At 48.1% G+C, this 22,674-nt stretch overlaps 1 protein-coding gene across 3 annotated transcripts in view; it reads left to right on the top strand.

The window, feature by feature from the left end:
- The first annotated feature begins 9,418 nt into the window (after nucleotides 1-9,418).
- The window catches only part of CTBP2 (C-terminal binding protein 2), a 130,883-nt gene continuing 117,627 nt past the window's right edge, over nucleotides 9,419-22,674 (top strand). The window contains exon 1 of one of the 3 annotated variants that reach the window (XM_086752296.1): nucleotides 9,419-9,732. The gene's annotated coding sequence lies outside the window, so the exon portion shown is untranslated. Of the gene's footprint in view, nucleotides 9,733-9,844; nucleotides 9,863-10,316; nucleotides 10,902-22,674 lie in introns of those variants that run through there. The other 2 variants (XM_086752301.1, XM_086752299.1) reach the window with 2 other exon arrangements.

Here is a 22,674-nt window from a genome sequence, read left to right as displayed (position 1 = left end):
TTGTTCAGACAAAACCTAGGCTCTACCCAAAACAATTTCCCAAGATCTCAGTTTGCTCCATGGACTGAGTTACTCACGTGAGTTATTCTCTTACTGGATAATGCACAGAGAGAAAGGGAGGATGGGTTCGTTCTGACTCAGTCGCTATAGCTTTAGGTACCTTGAGCTTTAAATAAAAGGGTTCGTTACATGAATTAAAATGTCCTAAATCCAACTGAGAAAACAGTAGCATTAATGACAATCAAAAAATCCTCTTCACATGCTGAAGTATTTTAGATTGCAGCATTTTGAGCCTGGTTAGTCAAAACTTGAGACTGCGTTGCTGGGAAGAGCAGCTGTCCGCATCGCTGCCTGTTTGTGCGCATGGTGATGTTGAGCCACGCATGCTTTAGCGAGAGGATTGCACGGTGGCTGGGCGTTATCCTGGTTCGGAAGATCTGACTGTATCTCAGATATCCACCCAAGTACTGCTGTGCCTTCCAGGGCTCTTCATCATCGTTACTGTGGATGCTCTTACTAACAGCTTTGAGATACAAAGGTGTGGTAGCAGAGGCCGTGTTTGTACACAAGATGTAAAGAAGGACATGTCCCAGAGAAGAGTCCCAAACCAGACCACAGTCTGTATACACATTCAGTACCTAAGACCTATTATCTCAGCACTATTAACTAAAAAAGTCACCTTGGGGTGTCCTGAGTCTCACCAGGTTCTCTCTCTGAACTGCATGGAAGCTGGACTCCAGGCAGTTCAGATTCACTCTTGCGTTGCCCATGGGTCAGATGATGTGTAGGCCAGTAAGACGCTCAAAGCATCCTGGATCGATTCTTAGTACATTGAATCCATGAAGAACTTGTTGGCCAAGAAGGTTGGAGCAGGTATGAAAGAGAATGGTGGAGAAGGAGTACTTGACAGGCAACAGGTCTCCTGTAGCAGCTGTCTCCATTGTGCCAGCCCCCTTGCTCTACTTCTTGCCTCCAAGAGGCAAAGGTTTACATGAGATGCCTTCACTGGGCATCTCACCTGGGATGAGGCACCAGAGACAAGCTTGCTCTTTTTCCCTTAACGTGAGTTAACTGAAATCTGGAAGTCCACCAGGGCTGTGACCATGCTAATGCTCTGGCCATCCTTGGTAACCTTTTGAAGATGTGCACCTGGGGTAACAACACCATTTAGAAGCTGGCTCCATTTGCCTATCATGACTGAATACATAGCGCTTGTCAAAACATGACATGGAAAAGGATCGGAAACGTCTCTTACTGGAACCTCCCACAAACCAAGGCAGAAGAGCGTATGTACAAAAACGCAAGACCCAGCAGAAGGTTGGTTGGATCACATGCCTCCGCGAAGATGCTGGAGCAAACAGGAGCATCCATCCTGTCTCCGTCTTTTGGGAGATTTTTTCCTGACCACAGATCCTGGGCATCAGGATTTCCCGGGGATTGAACGGCAAAGGTTGAAGGCATTTCTCTGACTGCCCTTTTCTGAAGTCTAATCAGGAAGTAGGAACAGAAGAGACCAGATTTTCTGTGACTTTTATCTTTCTCTTTAAAGGACTGGGTTCCTACAGCTTATTTATTGCCAACAAAAAAGTAAAAACGCTTACTTAGAAACTAAGGACCAGTCTTCAGTGCAAAGGTCTGTTGCTTTAATACCATTTCTGCTAAAGCAGCCAAAATCCTTGTGGGGACACAATTCAGTCGCTGAAAGAAATGCACGCACCAGTGCAGCTTGTTCCAATTCGGAAAGTAAAATAAGCAAGATGGTACGGGGCGTGTTTACGCCAGTATAATTATATCACAGTAGGACTTCCAGTGTATAACTATTTCAGTTTTTTTTTTTAAAAAAAAAGAAAATCGTATCTCTAGCTGTCACTGCTATAACGGTAGCACTGTTCTCGGGCGGACTGTCCTTTGCTGTGACGCATGCAATCTGGCACTGAGCAGCTTTTGGAAGGATGGGCTGAGATTTGGCTACGGGGCTTTGTTTGCCCATAAGCAATTCTTCCTTCATAACGAAGAAGAGAAAGGGTGAGTGCAGGTAGCTTTGCTGCTCGCGGATGGGTGGAATCACTCCCAAATTCCCACCAACCTCCGAGACAATGTCCCTTCTTTAAATTCCCAGTTAGAGACGGTGGCAGCCCTTCCTGGTGACCGTGGCCATCACAGGAGACTGTGCTGTGGGTCATTTACGGCAGCAGGTACGAGGCTCACGCAGCCCATCCCTTTGTGCTGTACCGACACCGGATAAACGCCCGGCGACCCACGGCTGCTGCCTTATCTGCGTTTACCTCCCTCGGTCTTGAGCTGACGCCACGCTCACTGCATCTCTGGTGACCAGAGAGATTTAAGACACAATTGTACTATCAATGAAATGCAACTTTTGCCTTCCAGGCACTGAAATCCTTGGAGGACCTCGTTCAGGGCTGCGCCGCTTCATTTTTTTGCCAGTAACTTCCTAATTAGCATAAAAATGAACAACCAGTGTGCTGGTGAATAGGATGCTGGCCAGGGACTGCTGAAACCAGCTTCTCCCTGACCCACCCAGGGACTTCATGTGAGGCACTTCGTCTCTTTTCCCCCGGTATTTCCTTTGACTCTCTAGCCTGCAGATGCTTTGGGACAGAGATGATCTTCCCAAGGACAACCAGCGTAAGGACAAGGTCAGATCTGTCCAGGCCAGCTCTGGTCCACCTTGCCCCAGCTCTGCTCTCTGACAGGGGTCGCAACGGATCCTTCAGGACAAACTCTGAGAAACAGCAAATATCCCTTCCGGCTTCCAACAACCGGAGGCATGAGGATTCCCTGAACCCAGGGACCATGTCTAGATGGCCATGTGCAGCCGTCACTGATGGACCTGTAGCCCATTAATTTATTTCAGCCCCATTTAATTTGGCTTCACGGTATTTTGGTGGCAGGATGTTGCGCAATTTAATTTTCTACTCGCTTGTAGAACCTGATACCTAATTGTGATTTGATACATTTTTCTCTTATCAGAATTCGTGAATACTCATTCCCTGTGCCCTTTCCCATCCCCTTCAGGGTTTACAGACATCTGTCGTAGCCCCTTTGGCCAGCTCTTTTCCAGCCAGATCTCAGATGATGCCCCGGGCAGGACTGTAATTCAAACAGCAAGTGACAGCTAGAAGACGGCGCCCGGGAGTCGGGTCCAGCCTGCCTGCAACGCTGAGGAGTACGAACAAAACACGTTTCACTTCAGCCACCGATAACGGCCATGCAGCGCGATTACCAGTGTCCCAGCAAATGGCAAATTAACTGGAGGGCCCAGTTCACGCTGTTGTTTCATTACCAGACTCCTTTCTATTGACATCATGATGTTAAATTTCCCAATAATTGGCTTCCAAACCAGTAACAAATGTGGAACTGGAGACTGAGGGCTGCGTATTCCCCATTAAGATACTGAAGTACGCTGAAAGCACAAGCAACCGAAGCCGGCCGGCGTTCATGGAAGGTGAACGTTGAGGAAGCCCACGGCAGACAAGAGCAGGAAGGCCCTGATGGGTCTTTATCGAATGACTCGTTGTTTAGAAACACCTGGCACGTACATCAAATTAGTGCCTCCAAATGCCCTTCGAACTTTAAACCAGCCAGATTGATTCAAGAACCTTTCATTAAACTTTCCTGGAAAGATTAAACATCAGCCATGTGTTATATCAGCGGAACAATTCCGCTCACGCGGTGACGACCTTAAGATGTTTTATAGAAGGGGTGCACAAATGCGTAAGAGCTCTGTGAGGCTTTTCTCCAGGTTTGTAATTCCTTGCTTAAGAATACAAAATAAATAAAATGAAAAAGAAAAAAAAATACCCCGATGGTTCTGCGTAATCATTTCATACGTGCGGGGTGGGGGGGGAGAACAGGATTATCAAAAGAGAAATTTCTTGTATGTTTGCATCCTTTTGCTCGTGTTTGCAAAGGGAAATGGATTTGAGAATTTCCCACCGACGCTGAATTCAGTGTCTGTAGCAGGGCAGAAGTAATACGTATTGCCTCTCGCTAATCATCTATTCAGTTCAAGAGTTCTCAGCATGTAACTCCTTTGCTTCCTCAATGGGAATAGATTGGCCGAGGAGGGATAACACCAACATATTATGAAAAATATTATCCGGCCCCTACTTTTGTGTGACTTTGTGAAAATCAGTCAAAATCTATATTTAATTTAATGTGAAAAAAGTGTGATACCGAGACCATCGTCACATCACAAAACAACCGCTACTGTTACGATCGATGTACTATTGAATTAAATTAGTTTCTGTATTGTGTTAGAGCATCCCACATGTTTTGCTGGCCTTACAACGCACTTGTTGCTGCGGTCGATGCCCGCGGAGGGTTGCCGTATTCCGATAACGTGCACGGGCACCCCTTTCCCCGCCGGCAGCCCCTCTGCGACCCCGCGTTTGCCTCTCTAATGCAACCGGGGCCCAATATTGAACAGGGAAATATTTAACGCCACTGGAGTCTTTTCAGCCACGTATCCTGCAAAATGCAGCGTCACGGTTCCGGGGCTGGAAATCCAGCACCGTAACCTCCGCTGCGCGGTGCACCAAAACAGTAATGTATTAACACGAGGTCGTAGCCCGACAAAGGATTTTAAGTCGGCCTAAGCCGGCGCTGCCATAAAACCAGCCCTGCACTCCCTGCCCCAGCTGCTCGCTCCCACCCGCGCAAGCCGCTCCCCGCGCGAGCACACGTTTCACGCGGCCGAAGGCAGAGGCAGGTTGGGGAACAGATCCAGCTGAAAATAAGCATTTTTTTTTTCCCTTTCCCCCAGGATTAGCGTTCAGCTGGATCCCTTCCCTGCTCCACTTCACCTTGCAGCTGCACAAACGCCCGTGCTGGCAGCCGGAGGAGGCAGCGCGGGCCAGGAGCGCGTGGCCGCGGCCCAGAGGAGCCAACTGCTTCTTGAGGCACTTGCGGCGGCAGCTGAGCACAAGGCTGCGGAGCGGCTATTTTTTTTCCAAGAGGCTTGTTTTTCTTTTAAAATCAGAAAGAACAGAGAGGTTTTGCGCAGACTGCAAATAACCCTCATCTTCCCAACGAGGAGCTCAAAGTACTCCTTGATCCGGTGCCAGGATGCGCGAGGCCGTTGCCTGTGGAGCTGCTTCTGGAGGCATGGAGCCGGCAGGGTGGGATGTAGGAAGGTGATTTGGGGTCTCGGCGCCGTGGTAGAGCAGACATGAGCACCCATGCTGGTTTGGGATCAGAGCCTGGGGGACCCAGCACCTCGAATACAAAGGCAGCATCAGTAGAAGATGACAAATGAGGGCTATCTCCCATGAGAAATCCACTCAAAATACTCCCATGGAAGTGGGGAAGGAAAAATACTGCGTATTATTCCTGGCAACCTCATAACAAATAATGTTACAGGAATTAAATACTAAATACCAAGCCTAAAATCGGGGTGGGGAGGGGAGCTGCTGATCTAATAAAGATCACGCGGTGCCGTCAGGAGCATGATCCCTCACACTGGATGGCATCCTTACGGAAAACCACACACAAAGTGGTCGGAACCACCCTCTTCATGAGCTTGCTGTCTTGGTTTTGACACCAAACGTTGGGTTTTGGACACCCCAGTAGAAGCACTTGGGTTACAGAGCAGTCTACCACATATGTTTTGGGCCAAACTCATCAATCACATCAGTTACAGCAGTGAAACGAAGGATGCATTTCTCCCAGTGCATTTTAAAGTTAAACTGGAGTACTAACGTTAAAAAAGTGAAGTATGCAGCAAAATAAACCAAATTCATTTCTCCAAATTGACGCACACAAAAATCCTTAAGGGAAATTCCTTAATGTATTCATATTCCTGCTTCTTGTACCTGTATTAGAGACAGTTAAACCAAATGCTAGGCCTAAGTTTCTGTGTGAACAGAACTGGTAGAAAATGAATGTATTCTGCCACTAATGTGCAAAAAATATGAGCACCTTCTTAAGAATAGATTATTATTTTAATGAGTAGCCATGATAAACTAGCCAAAACCAGCTACATTTTTAAAAACGGATAAAAAAATAACGGGATATCGCCATCGGTGCTGAGTACGTGGCGTTACTCAACACAAAAATTGCATTTCTAACGATCAAGCCTGGTCTCTGGCTGAGAAGGGCCGAGGCAGGATTTGTGTCTGCCTGTTCCTACGTAGCGCCGAGTAGCTCAGTCACGCAAACGCTCGGGGCCGTAAAATAACGGGTCTGTTCCAGTCAGCAGGCACTCGCTCTGGATCTGCGGAGGGAGATGCACGCGCTTACATTCATGCGCTGAGAGCCACCCAGCTGAAGTCGCTGACTCCTCACGCTACAGGAGCATCGCCTTCGCGGGATCACGGCCCATATTTGCATCTGCAAATCAACCTCTTTACGAAAACCAGATTGTAATTTTTTTTTTTATTTTTTTTTAGGTTCCTTGCAAGGTCTTGAGATGTACCAGCGTAGCAGGAGGTGCTGCACCCGGGCTGACGTGTCGCTGAAGCGCGGAGGGAGAAGTGTGATTGTGCTCCTCATGTGACGCGCGTTCAGCTGCTCGAAGCCAGCATGTGGGTCAGGAGACAACATTTCAACATCACCGTTCTCCTGACTCCGCTGCTAACAGACACCGAGTTACTCACAAGAGAAGCAGGTAATACCTCACTAAAAATCATGACCAATCCATCAAATCCAACTATTACGGACTGAGGGGCTACAGCGTTTCTGTTCCATTTTAGTGAGCAGTGAAGCTGCAGCGCTGGATGAGCACCGCGAGCGCTAAGGTTAACGAGCAGCGGCGTTATTTCGGGACTCAGAAGTGAATTTTTTTAAAAGTTTATTTGATTTCACCAAAAAATTACGCTGGGAGAGCTTGGTTCCTAAACACTGTGAGTAACTTTTCAGTACAGCTACCGATAGATTTAAATAGAGGAGAGGGAGAGGAGCAGCTTGGTTTTGCTTTGCTTTCCAAGCGTTCCTCATGACCACAGTTTTCAGGACTGTTCTCGCAGGGATTCTCTGTGCAACCATCCTCAATTTTTCCTTAAGGATGGGAGCCTCGGTCTTTTAAAACACAGTCAGAGAAGGAGACATGGGGAATCCGCCTTTGCAGCAACAGCCTAGTGCCTGAAACATCTCTCCAGAAAGTGGATAAAATACAGAAGTAATTTGGAGGAAAGAGGCCAATCCTCATCCTTCGGCTCTTGGCTCTTTCCCTTGCCCCAAAACCGAAACGCCCCACTCCGAGCGCGTGCTGAATTTTGCACAAACCAGTGGGATACTGGAGAAGTTGAAGCTCCCTCAAGGTCAGGCAGGAGCTGAATGGAAGTTTCAAAAGGTACAATTTGGCGTCTTTTCAGGCCGCCCACCCAACCTACCGAGTGTCTTCATCCCCAGCGTCTAATTACAAAGGCTATTTCACACTCGATGAACGTTCGATCGCAATCCAACTAGTTTGGAGAAAAATCCACCTGCCTGAGGATTGCCCCCTGCTAAACTCGAAGACGTTTCCTTCACAGCTTTCTCCTTTACAACCTGAAATCTAATTGCTCCAGTAATTAAATAATTGTTTGTGTCTTTGGCCTCAACATATGTCACTTTACTTTGTTGATATCATGACCTCAACGTTATTTATTAGGAGCAATTACTGGTTTCCGCGCCCCCGAACGCTGCACGCGTAATGGTCAACAAAGCAAACTGGCCCCAGCAAAGAGCGATGGTGGCTGTGGGTTAAAAAATCACCGCAAGTCCTCGGTCGGAGCAAATTGCTGTTATTCGTTGCGGCCCAAGGAGCTGCCCCAAATATTTTGACAGTTAGCAGCGTTGCTAAGGGTGGGCACCCAAGAAACGCCGCTAACAGGGAGACTGACTTTCACGGTGACGTTTCCCGCAGGCAGGCAGGGTTTTCTCTTCTTTTTGACTCTTGCTGAAGGGAAGAGTGCAGAATTGGATGCGTCTTCCAGCTGAACGCTGCTGAATCTCACTAAAATCAACTTGGAGGTGCCCGGCGTCACACAGAGCCCAGGTATCGCGTAGCGGCCATCTCGGCACCGACCCGACGGGGAATCTTGGTGAACTGGGGCTACGCACGGCTCCCGCTTTTGCGAGACGGAGGCAGCAGTTTGGGGGACAAATGATGTAAACATACAGCAAGGATCTACGCCGTGCTTCTAAGAATCGAGGTCTTAGGCTCTTCCCCATGTAATTTTGCCCACAAAAACTGATGCTCGCTTATTAATTTTGATGGGCGATCGATCTGGGTCCAGGGTTTTATTGGACTGGAGAAGGAATGTCTTTTTTCCGCAGGCTGATTGGACGGGATGCGCGTAACGCGGCAGGCTCAATGATGGTACAACAAAAAGATGGGATCACCACCTGCCCGCGTTCCTGCGATAAGCAGATGAAGAATGTCTGTCAAAACATTAATTCCCCAATCTAGGGGGGTGAGGCGGAATACAAATACACGCACGTTGCTCGTTATCTCGCGTTCTCGTTATCGCAGCCCCGGCGTGAATTACGCGATGGTGGCCTCAAACTGGGTGCTCGGCGGGGACGGAGGCGGCAGCCCCTCCGTCTTTGGAGATGTCGATCCCTTTATTCCCCGGCCCCACTGCATCCATTTCGGGCCCTGCGTGGGGGGCGAGGAGGGGTGGGGCGGCCAGTGGGTGGACACGAGCGGGGATGAGGGTGACACAAAGGGCTGCGGGGCTGCGCTGGGCGCCACCCCCCCCCAAAATCGCGGTCACCTGGCACTGCGGGCCGCCCGGGGAGGCGGGGTGGGGGGGCGCGGAAGCTCCGCGGGCGCGCTGGTGGCCAAACAAAGGCGGTGGCCGGCCCTACCCTGCCCGCCCCGCTCCGCCCCCCCCCCCAAAAAAAAAATCCTCGGGCCGCCGTTGAGCGCAACAAGCGCCGCGCACCGCGGAGCCCCCTCCGCGCCCGCGGACCTCCTTCCCCGCGGGTGGGCCCGGCCCGGATCCCCCATCCCTCTCCACCCCCCCCGCCCCTTCCTCGCTGCGTCTGTTTGTACTTTGGCTGATCCACTAATCCCCCGAGAGAGCCTATTTGTAGTGAAGAGTATCTATAGGGGGCGAGGCCGGTCCATGTGGGTTTGTGTCATTGGTTTGCAGGGAGAGACCCCGCCTATTGCCCAAAAAAAAAAAAAAAAAAAAAAAAAAAAAAGGCAAAAAAAAGAAAAAAAAAAAAAAAAGGCAGTGAGAGCTTCTACCTCTCCCTTCGCTCACCCAGCGCGGCGAGGGGGAGCGTCCGCTCCGCCCAGCACTGCCCGGGCACTTTCTGGCTTAAAAAAATAAAAAAAAATAAAAGAAGGGAAGAAAAAAGAGAGGGAAAGAAAGAGAGGGGGAAAAGAGAGAAAAAAGAGAGAAAAGAGGAAAAAAAAGAGGGAAAAAAGAAGGGAAAAAAAAAAGAGGAAGGGGGAAAAAAAAGGAAAGGAAAAAAAAAAAGAGCCAGCGGCCCTCCCCCAAGTTGCAATCAGCATCCTCCGCGCTGCCGCTGCGCTCCGCGGCCGGCTCGGCTGGCCCCGTCCGCTCCCGGCGGCGGGCGGAGCGGGGCGGAGGGAAGGATTAAGTTGTTTTTTTTTTTTTTAATTTTTTTTTTTTTTTTTTTTTTTTTTGTGTGCGGTGTGCGAGCGGGTGGCGTTTTTTAAGGTGGATCTCCGGCAGCGGTTGGTGGATGCGGGGAGATGCGGAGCTGAAGAACGGGTGCGGGGCCGCCGAGCCGAACCGCGGCGGCCGGGAGCAGGTAAAAAGGGGAGGAAGAAGGGGAAAAAAAAAAGAAAAAAAAAAAAAAGAAAAAAAAAAAGAGAAAAAAGAAAACAGAACCGAGGACATCTTTGCTTTCCTCCTCCGGGCTGGAGGAGGAAAAGAAGAAGGTGGGGAGAGGGAGGATGATGATGATGGGGATGGTGGTGGTGGTGGGAGGCGGCCGCGTAAGTTACGCGGCTGGGAGCGGAGCGGCGGGGCTTGAAGTGGGAAATCTTTTGTTGTGCCGGGGTTCCGCATTGTTTACTTTCGTCGCCGGCGTCGCCGACAACATCTGCCGGGGGATTAACGGGGGAGGAGAAGGCAGGAAAGTTTGGGCGAGGGGGGGGAAAAAAAAAAAACCGCTGCGCGGTGCGGCCGCCAGCTCCGCGTCCCCCGGAGCAGGCGGCCGCAACCGCTGGGTTGGTATTTTGGGGGGGGAGATGTGTCTTTAGGTTTTTTTTTAAAAAAAAATTAAAAATTTTTATCTTTTTTTTAAATAAAATTTTTAAATATTTTTTTCTTTTTTTTTTTTTTTGGCTCAATGACCTCCCTCGCCCACGAATCACTTAGCAACTCGGATTTTGGGGCCGGCTTCTCCGCAGGGTATCGTTCTTTCCTGCCTCATCCCGCTCCAACAGCACTCAAAATGCTACGTTTCCCCCAATATTTATCTTTTTTTTTGTTTGTTTGTTTACCCTCCTCACCCCCCAGCTTGGAAATTTTAAGCCTATCCTGATATCACTGGAAAGCAAAAGCAGAGGGGAGGGTGCATGGATTGAAGCGTGTTGCTCTGAGGTTGTCCATTTCACCCTAAAAATTAAAAAAAAAAAAAAAATCCCCTTTTTAACTTGCTAAAGGGGAAAAAAATGGCCTTTTGTCCTGGCGAGGGACGTGTCCCCAAGGTAAATCCTGCCTGGGGCTTAGCGCTTGGGACTTTGTTGGGATCCCGTGGCTCTCGGCGGGGCTGGGGAGGAGGAAAAGTGGGAGATGGAGATCTCAAAGTAGTCGAAGTAATTTCTTCTTTCAGCTCCACTTCTCCGCTGCCTTTGAATTGTCTGCGATGAATGTACGTAGCTCTAATTGAAGGACTTTAATCATTCACACTTGATTAAGTATACCGTGACCGGCGGAGAGGAATACGCGCGGCTCCCTCCGACGTGAGGGATGGTATGACATTTTAATCCCGTGTTTTTAAAAAACAGGAGTGAAGCAGGAAAACCGATAGCCGGTGACGGTTTGGTAGAATGGACCGTTGTTTTCACACAGATGGTGGCTTACCGGCGGGAATGAAATTGCAGTTATTGCAGATATTTTCTGGTAGGGGGGGAAGGAAAAAAAAAAAAAAGGCACGTACTTTTCAGTTTGTTTAAGCGGAGTGAAGAAAATAATGATAGACGAGATGCCTGGTGACAAAATGCTTTTGTTCCTGTTTCCATCAGTGCATAAGGGCGCCGACCTGCTTTAGCATTCTTTAAAGGTCTCTTTACCGAGGAAAATTGAAGACGGTCTCATTATAGGAGAGTGTGTTTGGAATACGATGAGGTATTTATGAATTCCAAGGTGATTGTTGAATCGCAGACGTTTCAATTACGCATCCTGTAGTCGGGGAAAAAAAAAAAAAAAAAAAGAAAAATTATTTGTGGCGATGTGTTCTGTAATCTGTTGTTCCCGGAAAGCTGATTTGTGCTCCAGCTCCGGAGCTGGCCGAGGGGCTCGGATCTTAAACAAAGATTTGTATTCTTCGCCTCACCAAACTTTCTGCTGCGGGGCCAGCCTGGAGTTCCTAGAAAAGCGATTGTTTGGGGAACGTCAGCTAAGGGCAAGTGTTTTTCTGGAAAATCCAGTGTTGTGAATGCAGGGCGGTGTTTTTAGAAAGGAGCTTTTTGGGTTTTGGAGGCGTTTGGGAAACCCACCTGTGAGCCGTTACTGGCTGCGGGGATGGGGCTTTACCCTTGGCAGCAGCAAACACGGGCGCGTCTGGGGGCTGTGGGCGGCCGCTTGCTCGGTCAGGGACCACCAAAATCTCTTTCCCTTTCAAAGTCATAACCAAGTATTTCTAAAACGGAATAGAAAATAAGAGAGTTTAGTCAGGGTGGTGAGCCACTCCTGTGCTCAAGCTTCCACTCGTGCTTTTCCTAGGAAAACGTTCAAAGGAATTTCCCCGTGGCACAACTCGGAGCACAGACCGTCGTCTTTAGCGCTGTCATTTCCGTACAGAGACTTGTCACCCGTGTCCGGTGACAATAACCCTCGGAATCGGGGGAAAACCTCCGCCTCAAAAGTATGAGGTCCCAGACGGGAGCTGGAAGTCGCGTAGCGAAACTTTTGGCCGGGAAAGTTGATTTATCCATCAGGCTGGCTGCCATTCAAATCAAACTTACTCACTTCAGCTGGCTCTTGTAAGAATATGCACATTCCACTTTAATGAAAAAAAAAAAAAAAACCAAAAAACAAAACCCCTGAATCTGAGTTTGCCCAACCCTTTGGAAAAGGTAGATTAATTTTTGCCGGGATTTTGGTGCTGTTTATTAGCTGTGGGAATTGCAAGTGGCTTCGTCTTTATGCAGAAGGAATGGAAGAGCTGCTCTACACACAGCACTGGCAATTTGCAAGTCTTCTGTTAAAATCTGCTGGATGATGCTGTCTCATAAAATCTGATAGGTGTCATGTTTGCTCCTCACATCAGATCAGCCAGTATTCCTTCCTCGGCGTGGTACTCCCGCTGCAGTAAGTTAAAGAAGTGGAGAGCGGGGCGGCTGGTGAGGAGCTCTTCAAACTGGGGTGATTACACCTGCCCTAGAAATTTGGGATTTTTTCAGAGTACGGGGACCCCTCACCTCCAGCGGTTTCCCTCCCCCCAGACCTGTTTGCAGCCCACTCCCACCCCCCCATTAAAATCACCCCTTTCTGTCTGTTTGGTTATTCGCAGAGCTTGAGAGCAGCAGCCTGAGCCACTCTCCTGGCTCCTGGGCTTTGGATACAGCAGAGAGTAAGGAGATGTGATACAGATCTTCGACCTTTTTATACTTGTTCTCCTGCTCCTATAGGGATTACGATTTTGTCTTTTATTTCCTCTGCACAGACCACTTAACCCTTAAAATGAAAATTACACTTGCGCTAAGGGTGTTGAAATTCTGGGCTCTGGCAGGAGAAATGGCACTGGTGCTCTCGGGCACGTCAGGGCTGGGCAGGGTGGGTGTGCGGGTCCCCTCTCGCAGGGAACACTGCGACTTTGGAGGGGAGGTGTTGGCAAATCGCTCCTGGTTTTGCTCTTGACTGGGAAAACACAAACATTTTAGCCAGGATTTGATGTTTTTGCCACCGCTGTGTGTGATGCTGGAAGATGCGATTCCAAAAGGCGCTTTGTCACGCCCAGATGCGCCCGGGCTGACTCTCGTTCCTTCTCCTGCGGTTCCTTTTTTCGTTCCTCCTCCTTTGCCAGAGGAACTAAAATAAGGACAAGTTTTAGGTGAAAGGATGAGCCCCGAGCCCTGATGATTTCTTAAGAACCAGGAATTACTTCCACAGGTAGAAATATCCGGCGTTTTGAGACTATTTTTTGTTTCTCCCCTCTGAGCTGGTAATGCTGATGGGCTGTCGCGTTTGGGGAACGTGGTGGTGAGATTGCAAAGAGAAAGCTGAAGACTTTTTGTTCAGCAGATACTGGACTGTTGAGAAACAAAAATCTTGTTTTGTCATATTTACCTTCAAGGCAAGAGGAGCCTGAGTCCCAATTTGCTCTGATATCACCAAATTGGACACCTTACTCAAACTTTCGGTGCTGAGACGGTGAGATGATCCCTGCCGCATGCTCGTCCCTGCTGCGTGGGCATTGGGCTTCGCTTTGGTGGGTTGGCTTTGTGCTTGGTCTGGTGAGGGAGGAGCACAGTGCTGTGGCCTGGGAAGGTCTCGGTGGTCCTGCGCGCAGAGCCGGTGGCGGTGTTTTTTCTCCGTAATAAATTTGTTAGCGACTGGGTTATGTTATTTGTAACTTCCAGGGGATTATTAAAAAAAGAAAGTGCAGCTGGAATAGTCAGAGGGGGGCAATGCGGGATGGAACCAGAGTGGCCTGATGGAGAGGTTTGGTGGGAGCGGTGTGCGCTTGCATGACATGGTTATTTTGGATAATTCAGCCTTGTTTGTCAAATACATGGTCTTCTGAGTGGATCAAAGTAGGCATCTGGATAGGCATCCATAAAGTCCCATCTGTTCTGGGGCTTTACTGTAAAATGCAAATAAACCCCAAGTTACTTGTATACATTAGTAGTAGATTTTAATTATTAATGACTTGCTCTGCTAGCCTTCTCTGGTAGTAATTTTGTGTATCCTTTAAGCCAATAAAAACCAGTGGTCATGCTGAAAGTAACTGCCCTGCTTACCAGCAGGCTTCTGCCCATCCCTCCGACCAGAAGTAGGTTTTATATGGTTAAAGGAACTTGCTTGGTTGTTGAATTTTGGGCCCTTCTTCCCCAGGTCCTCTCCCTAATCCCTTCCAGAAATCTGAGTGGTGTGGGATTATGAGGAACCTTTGCCATGGTGGCCAAATCAAGGTTGACCAAATCACACCCAAATCTTGACCAAAGGTCAGCTCAAGGTTGACCAGCTCTTCAGACCTGGGTGTGGAAAGCGCAGGCCACCCTGGCTGGGAGTTTTTTGCAGAGATGCTGGGAGGAACCTGGCTGAATTGATTTTTCACATGAGGACCACCGCAGTTCCTCCCGTGTACATTAACTTGTGTAATGTTGTCAAACACTCAACCACTATTTCTTTGCGACAATGCATACCAATTATTACTTAAATAGACCCCTGAAGCACGGTGCAGAGGGAAAATGTGTGGATTAGAGACGTAATATTTACAAGAAGCCAAGTCTTTAATGAGACCTGGAATAATGCAGATGGATTCTCTGTTGCTAAATATAACAGATATGTGATGGATGCTGCCTGTCGTTTGTTTTTTTTTTTTTTTGCGGCCCGTTTGCTTTGGAAAAAGAGTAACTTCTGGGCTGAGGAGGTTGGAATATCCTACAATTTTGTCCCTAAATTATCCTGGCTTTTTGGTTATTATTGTAATGACTATAATGTCTGGCTCCGCAAGCTATAAGCAACCCTGACTGGGAATATGGTCGAGCCCCTTGGAAGTGCTGGTGAGTTTTGGGAAGAGCGATGGGTGTATGAGGAGTGTGGGATCGGCCCTGGAAGAGGCAGAAGGAGGAGATGGAAATCTGTTAGTTTCTGTGCAGTTGACGGTCGTTGTCATCATCGTCAGGGCAGAAAATAAAGAAAATCGACAATTAAACACATGGCTGGCTCGTGCGCAGGCAGTGGGTGTTGTGCCATGGGGTGTGATGAGCTCTGCAGGTCCTCAGCCTTTCACTCCCTCTGCCTGTATGGATATTCTTGTTTATGTTTAGGGGAAGGCACTAAAACATCCCTGCCATCTCTATAAACAACTCCCTTTTGGCCGTGTTCGTGCCTGTCGGTGTGAGCACGGGGGCAGCCCTGTCATTGAGGGGGTCCCGTGACTTTTCTGCATCTTTTCTGTTCCAGCATCCCAAGCTTGCGTGCTTACATCCACAGATGTTCCTGTCTGAGGATTCCCCGTGGTGCAGGGTCTCCATGGCCGCCATTCCTCTAATGCACTAGGAACCTTTGGGCATAAGGAACTCATAGTTTATGTGCCAGGTGAAGTTTTTAATTAGAAATTTGCCTTCTGCAGGCTCCTTTGAATAACTACATCTTGGCTTTCCTCATCAGCTCTCCTCCTTGCTTTTATCAGCATACCCTTTAGTTTTACAACGATGTGTGTGGTGGGCGGAATGTCTTTTATTTGTGTTAGCTGGAGGGAAAACCCTGTAAATTCCCCTTTAAAAAGGTGCTTGGCCGAACAGAAGAGATGGTAGTGGTACCTGTAGAGCTGTCATAAAGTGTTGACTTTTTTATTATTCTTACACTGAAAGCCAGGTTCTGCATGAGAGGGGGTGTTGGAAGAAATCAGCGGTTTAAGTAAAGTAATTAAACTAAATTCTAGCAGTTACACTTAAAACTTGAGAGACTTCAGCTTTGCTGTGATTAGTTGTGGATGAAACTAATTTCATTCAATATACGGAGGAAAAACCCCTTTTCATCAGCTTTCATGATCTGGCAGTTATCTGGAGTGTCATGGTCCCACAGCACGAGCTCATGTAGGTTTTATATTTGCCCCCCGTCTGAGCTTTTTGAACGGAAGTGGTACGGCACAATGTTCGGGCCTAGAACTGGGATATCCAGAATTTTAGTGCTGAAACACCTACGCTCACTTCAGCTTTTCTTCTTTGCTAATGACAACAACGTTTCTCAGATTAAATACCTATTCTATCTATTTTCCTTTCCTACAAGGAAAGAGATTTTTTTTTTTTTATATGCTGTAATATTATTCCTAGGTGAAGCACCAGGACGACATATTTTTCCAATCCGCAATGTCTGAAGAGCAGAAAGCACTTATCTGTATCTCCGTATCTGGACAACAACAGTTTTGAGTGTTAGAAGCAGCATAGACAGATTTGGGGAGACAAAGTGCCTTTTTAGTTTTGTCTAGCCAAAAGTTCGATGTATTTCTTGAATTTGTGCTTTCTTAGAGGTGACCCAGCTTCGCTAAATACTGATTCTGGCCTTGCTTGGAGTATAAGTCCTCACTCTTGTTTAGACCCAGACAGTGACGTTGTGGCTAGTCATTTTTTGTTGCAAATTTTTCTGAAAAAAATTGTAATTGAATGATGTTTGAGGAGGAAGAATCTGGCCAAGTGTGTCTCCATGTGCCTGCTTCACCTTCGGCCATCGCTGTTCTGGCCTGTGCTCCGGGCTCTTTAAGGTGCTGGACGCTAAAATGGGGTGCAGCAGCCCTTATGATACGGTCAGCCAACATTAACAGAAAAAACCAAAAATATTGCACTTTTTTGGGGGATTGTGGTACAAGTGCATGTTAAACAGCAACTACTGTAGTCAGACCTTTGTACATGAGCCCCGGTGCCTCTTGTTGAAGAGTTTTACCAGAGTAAACTGAGCCAGCCGTGCGTATTTTTGACCGAATCTTGAAATACTGGAGAATTCCCCACAATCCGTAGCAATGCTGATGTCGTATTAGTAGAGAAGAGCAGTAAATGGGCCACGCCGAGCGACGCAGGCCTGCCAGCTCACCCTGTGCAAACGACTTGAGGGGTAGGGGAGTTGTTTAACGAAGGAAGGAAGGACAGCGATGCACTCAGTCTCCATCAGCACGAGTTTAGAACTAACTTTTCTTTTTTCATTAACGAACTCGGTTGATACAGGTAGCTGCGGGGATTTTAATTTACTTAAAATTCACAAGAAGTGCAGCTTGGTACAGCACTGTTGTTTTGGCTGGGGATGTGCAAAAGAGCGACTGGCTGAGACCCAGCAAAGTGTCAGTTCTTAAAATACAGTTGTAAAATCAGAAAAAAAAATCCAAGCATCTATTTCGAGCAGCCTCTCTGAGCGCTCGTTTTTTGTCCTTACGCTGCTTACTGTGTTTGCAAGCAGCCCGAGATAAGCTTGAAATGTCGCTAAGATTGGGAAGAGTGGTAAATAATGAAAAGGAGTGACCGCTAGTAAAAGCAATTTGTATTGCTTGGATACAAGCCGGTTGTATTTCTCAGATGACCAACTGTAAATTTCTCTGTCTAAGAGCAAACAACGCAGGCCGTACCTCCAGGATGCTGTCTGGAGAAATCACGTCTTTATAGAGGAGCGAGGAGTCACGAGCCAGTGCCGCTGGTGCAATGTTACGGCCAAAGGTTTGGGGTGCCGGTGGCTGCCGGGCTGGAGGAGGGATGCGGCCTCTGCCGTGTCGCCAGCGCCTGGCGAGGAAGGGCTGTGGGAACACCAGAGGAGTCGGGAAGGGTCCAGGACCTCCGTCCGCTTGACTTATCTTAGAGGGTGTCGGAAGGTAAATTGGTTAAGGCAATTAGTGTTGTCATGGGGAAAATAAATTGAATAATAAAGAGCTCTTGCGTCTAGCAGGCAGAGTTTTAACAAGACTTGATAGCTGGAAGGTGAAGCCAGTGAAAAGCTTGAGCCAAAGTCCACCGTTTTGGCACGGTTGATGGTGGATGAGGCTGCTGAAGGTGGTTTCTCCAGTGCTGAAGGCTGCTGGTGGTTTCTCCATTTTGGAAACATCAAATTCAGAGGTGTTTGTTCATTGGAGCAAATGATGCTTAAGCAGGGATTAATTGAGGTAAGTTAGCGTGCAGTGTGTTGGCTGGAAAATCAGAGTGGTCTCTTCTGACCTCAAAATCCCTGAAAGCTCGTTGTTTAAATGAGAGCGACCAGATGTTTGCAGATCCCGAGCACCAGCATTGGGGATTTTCTTCAAGAGGGTGACTTGCAGAGAGGAGACCTGTATCTGAAGGTGGAGATTGCAGGATGTGATCTTTAGCGCTCAGCGAAGATTGTAGGTTCTTCGTTTCCCCCCATTTCCCTAAAAAAACTCCTTGTATCAGTCTCAGGGCTGAGTTACCTCCAGTGTCAACACCAGGTACTTGGCAGTAGGTACGACGTTAGCAGGGCTGCGTTAGCCCGTATTATGGTTAATGCTGGGGTCAGATGCAAATTAATTGAGGTGCAGGAAGGAAATGAGGGAGAATTGCTTTTTTTTTTTATAGTCTGTGCCTTACCTGTTTGTGCAGAATTTATTCAAACTCCGAGTCAGCTCTCAGTGACCATGAGGCATCAGAAATAACTCCAGCCATGGAGGGAGACTTGTGAGCAGAAGAACACAGACAGGAGTGCAAACTGACCAAAACAGGTCAAACCCAGATTTAAAAATTAATTATACGTTGCTTGTGTCGTGGATGGAACAAAACCCATGCATTGTCGTTCATGGATGAGGTTTGTGTGATCACCGGGCTCCGGTCCATGATGGGCTCGTGTTTGCGGGAGCAGTCATGGTAGGAACGTTGTTCCAGATCCCCTCTGGGTATGTTTATGTTTGTATATATATCTGTTGGGTTTATGCTGGCTTTTTTAGGTCTAGAAGTTGAGTATGTTGAAAGCCTAGTTGCAAAGAAAATAGGGAGTGCCTGAAAACATTAACGCGTGGCAATGTTTAATGGTTTATTTGGCCACTCCAGCTCTCCGTGTGCTGGCTGACCTCTGCGAGCAAAACTGGAGCAAAATAGGAGGTGGTTGGTGCAATTAAAAGCAGGATAGGAAGACGGGCTCACGTGGTGACACAGCGTGGCCGAGCGCTGTGAATTAAGGACGTTTAGGTGTTTGGCTTTGTATGATTTAGCTTAAACAAACAAACAGCGCATTAATCTCATTACTCTAGCAAATGAAATAAACCTTTAAGGCACTTAAAACGCGCTGATGATAGTTAGCCGTCGGAGCGACGGGACCCGTTTCCAGCCAGCGCCTCACGTTACCCGCGTGTGCGAATGCTCGAGGTGCGGGGAGTTACGCCGGGGGTGGCGGCGGGGCTGGCGTGGCTGGGTGTGGATTTCCTGGGAATTGCAGATGCACTGGGAATTGCATTGACCTGGCTGGGGAGAGCCAGGGGCACAAAGGACGATAATTTTTTTTGCCACTGAGTGCCGGGCACTGTTGGCACTGGACATCCATATCTCTGCATTAGCTCTTTATCTTTCCTCTATAAAGATGTGGCTGCAAAGGTCCTTGTGGGGACTGCAATAAAAACCCCTAAAAATGTCATGAAAAGCGATGTGTTCCTACGTACCGTGTCTTTACATCGCTCTGGTAGTGTAATGGATGTGACAAACTGAAGCCCAGAGAGGTTGGTGATTTTTTTTTTTTAGTATCCTGTGCATTGCACTTACTTTAGAGGAAAACATAAGAATTTTATTAACTTTGATCTGTTGAGCAAGCCCAAGAATTTTCTGTTGTCTTCCAGTTCTGTTTGTTTGGGCTTTGGTTAGGCAGAGAAAAAAGTGAATAAAGTGTCGTGTTTATAAAATCAAGAATACCTAGCTATTTTCATACAAATCTCTTAATAGAGATTAAACACAAAATAAAGCAGAATGCATCAACAGTGATATTCCCATAAGAAATATTGTAACTTGTGTGCGGTGTAATTATATTTTGTACACTTGCCAATTAAGCAGTTACACTTTAGAGAAAAATGACTTTCAAGAGATGGAGGAAAAGTATCACAGTAAATCAAATAAAATATACATGTGTTAGAGGGTTTTGTGTATGCAGCTGAAATTTTAAAATTTCCTGCTGTGTTCAGGTTGCAGTGTGCATAGCGATGCTCTCTATCCTGTAGCTTTTGTTGAAACTGGAAAGTAGCAGATAGAAAAAAAAAGGTGTAAAATATAACAAGTATATTCCTCCCTGGGACGGCTGTATGCCATGTGATGCTGAGATGCTCAGGCAGTCCTGCTCTGCATCCTCACTCCTGCAGAGCTCCTGCCCCGTCACCCTGCCCCGTCGTCGAAGAAGGTGTGGGTACCAGCTGGCCCAAGGTGGACGCCCCTGCCTCACAGCAGGCTCAGGCTGCTTTTCTGCTGTTTTCAGACAGACTCATAGAATGGTTTGGGTTGGAAGGGACCTTAAAGCCCATCCAGTGCAACCCCCCTGCCAGGAGCAGGGACATCTCCAACCAGACCAGGTTGCTCAGAGCCCCGTCCAACCTGGCCTTGAGCACTTCCAGCGATGGGGCATCCACAGCTTCCTTTACTCTTGCCGTTCTCAGGGCAGTCGTCCTTTCACCCCTTCACCTGCTGCAGTAGCCCACCGCACGATGGCCATGGGACCACGCTGAGCCTTATTAGTGATTAAAAACCCCCGAACGAACCTCCTCCCAAGGACTTATTGCTTTCTTCTCTTCACCTTCACTGACAGCAATGGCACCTGCAGCGTGGGGAGTATGTAATGTCCTCCTTTGGCTAAAAAACTGACGTTTGCCTGTAATTTCAGTGATCGTCCTTGGGTATCTCGGACACCTTCAGAGGTTCGACCTGCTGTGAGGAGTTGTGCAAAGCAGTTCTCTTACGCCTAGAAGAAAACATCTTATTTCCATCCAGGTGTAAATGTGGTGGGATAGGCACCCGATGCCCAGCGTTGCGCCGGGTGGGTGATGCCGCCTCCGTGCGCTACAAGCCAAGACCTGAGTGCCTGAAATAACTTGTGTGGAACTGCGACCAGAAACGCCAGCCTTCCAGCACGTGGCCAGGATGGGCTTGCTGGGAGTTACGGGGAACTCCGTAAAGCCATAAGGAAGTTACCAAAGTACTGTTATTTGCTGAACAGGCGCAGTGTGGGGTCAATATCTGGTTAATTCTCTTTCCCAAGGTGCAAGGGAGTTTAAGTTGCTGATGGAAGAGATAAAAGATTTTTTAAATTATATTGTGAGGTCTTTATTTGAGGATTTCAGAGCACTTTGCGGAGCGGAGTGGGGCTGGATGAGTTGGATGAGCTGGCCAAGCCCATGCTGTGTGTCCGAAACGGGGAGCTCGGTGGCTCCTGCTCCCACTCAGCTGTGGGAGACCTTGCCCATACAGGATCTCTTCTGGTTTTTTCACTCTATATCGCTAAATACTTGTTTTTGTCAGTAACCCACAGTGCGACTTTAAAAATCATTTTCTACTGTACAGAATTAGGAAGATCTCACTTTAAATGTGTCAAACAACTACACTGAAGTGAAAAACCAACCCTCAGAAAACTCAGGATGAGGTCAACTGGGAAAAAAAGTGCTGCCGACAACTTTTCCTTGTGCCGTGGCCAATGGCCCGGTGGCCATCCTTGCCTCGCTGTAAGCCCAGGGCCACATCTGGCACCGGGACCTGGCTGCCGTGCCGGGCTCCTCATTCCAGCGCGTGGCTGCCATTTGATTCAGAAACGGGGATTCCTCAAATCGTAGTGTTTATGGGTGTTGTCTCCGCAGTTTAATGAATTGCTGGTGGTCGTTCTTGAAGGATGCATCACCTTCGTTGGAGGATACATCAGCATTTTCAGCGTAATCCCCTTTTCTTGTAAGGGTTTAACCAGCCCAGAGTGTAGTCTCCTGTGATGTGCATCTTTCCCAAAACCAGCTAATTTTAAAAAAAAAAAAAAAAAAAAGCTTTTGGGTAGTTCTGATGTCCTTTCCTGAGCTCTCTAACACAAAACCAGCCCTGTAAGTCGGATTAAGAGGGAATCCACGTGAACCAGGTGTTTGCTTTTGAGGCGTGGTTGCGTTTGCGAGGCACCGGACTGGCAGGGGTCGGCGGTGCCGGACACACCGGCCTTACGCGCTTGCGGCCTTGGAAATAAAATGTTTGCGGTCTGAACTGCTGGGGTTTTAAATGGTGATGTCGGAGCGCGCTTGGCGTGGTTTGTTGTTTCAGCGTTACAAATCTGCGTGCTTTCAAAGACTTACTGAAGATGTTTGTGTTAAAGCTTGCAGTGAGAGTTTAGCTTGAAGATGATGAAATAAAACAGTAAAATAAAAAACCCTTAAAATGTAAGTGTGATGCAGGGTAGGGTTACCAGCTGCCCTCCCTCGCTGTTGTGCTGGACCCTGGCTTGCAGCATCTCCATCCCTTTCGGGTGGTGCCGGCATCTCCCCTTCCAGCTCTGCTCCGGGAGGATGAGGACGCTCTTGGTCTCCGCGGCCGGTGTGAGTCTCTCACCTTTTTGCTTCTGACGCCGTCCCTTTGCTGCGCCGCGCAGTACCAAGTGCTGAATGCAAGTTGATGACTGCAGAGTTGTGTTTTGTTTTGGGTTTTTTTTTTTCCCCTCAAGCCCTGTGCATTTGGGTTCTTCAGGAGGCGGGCAGCCGAGGCAAGTTTATTTCTGTCCGTTTATTTTTAGCCTGATGCTTCTGGCCCCGCTGTTGACGCCCGCCGTTGCTTTGCAATCCCATGGTGTGGAGCGGTGTGACACGGAATCCGTGCCTGTGTGCGGGGTTTGTTTCCGCGGGGTGTTTACCTCCCTCGTCCCTGGCGTG

The sequence above is a fragment of the Chlamydotis macqueenii genome, chromosome 7, assembly GCF_036417535.1.
Source record: "Chlamydotis macqueenii isolate bChlMac1 chromosome 7, bChlMac1.mat, whole genome shotgun sequence".
NCBI lineage: Eukaryota > Metazoa > Chordata > Aves > Otidiformes > Otididae > Chlamydotis > Chlamydotis macqueenii.
This window is presented reverse-complemented; position numbering and strand designations above follow the sequence as displayed.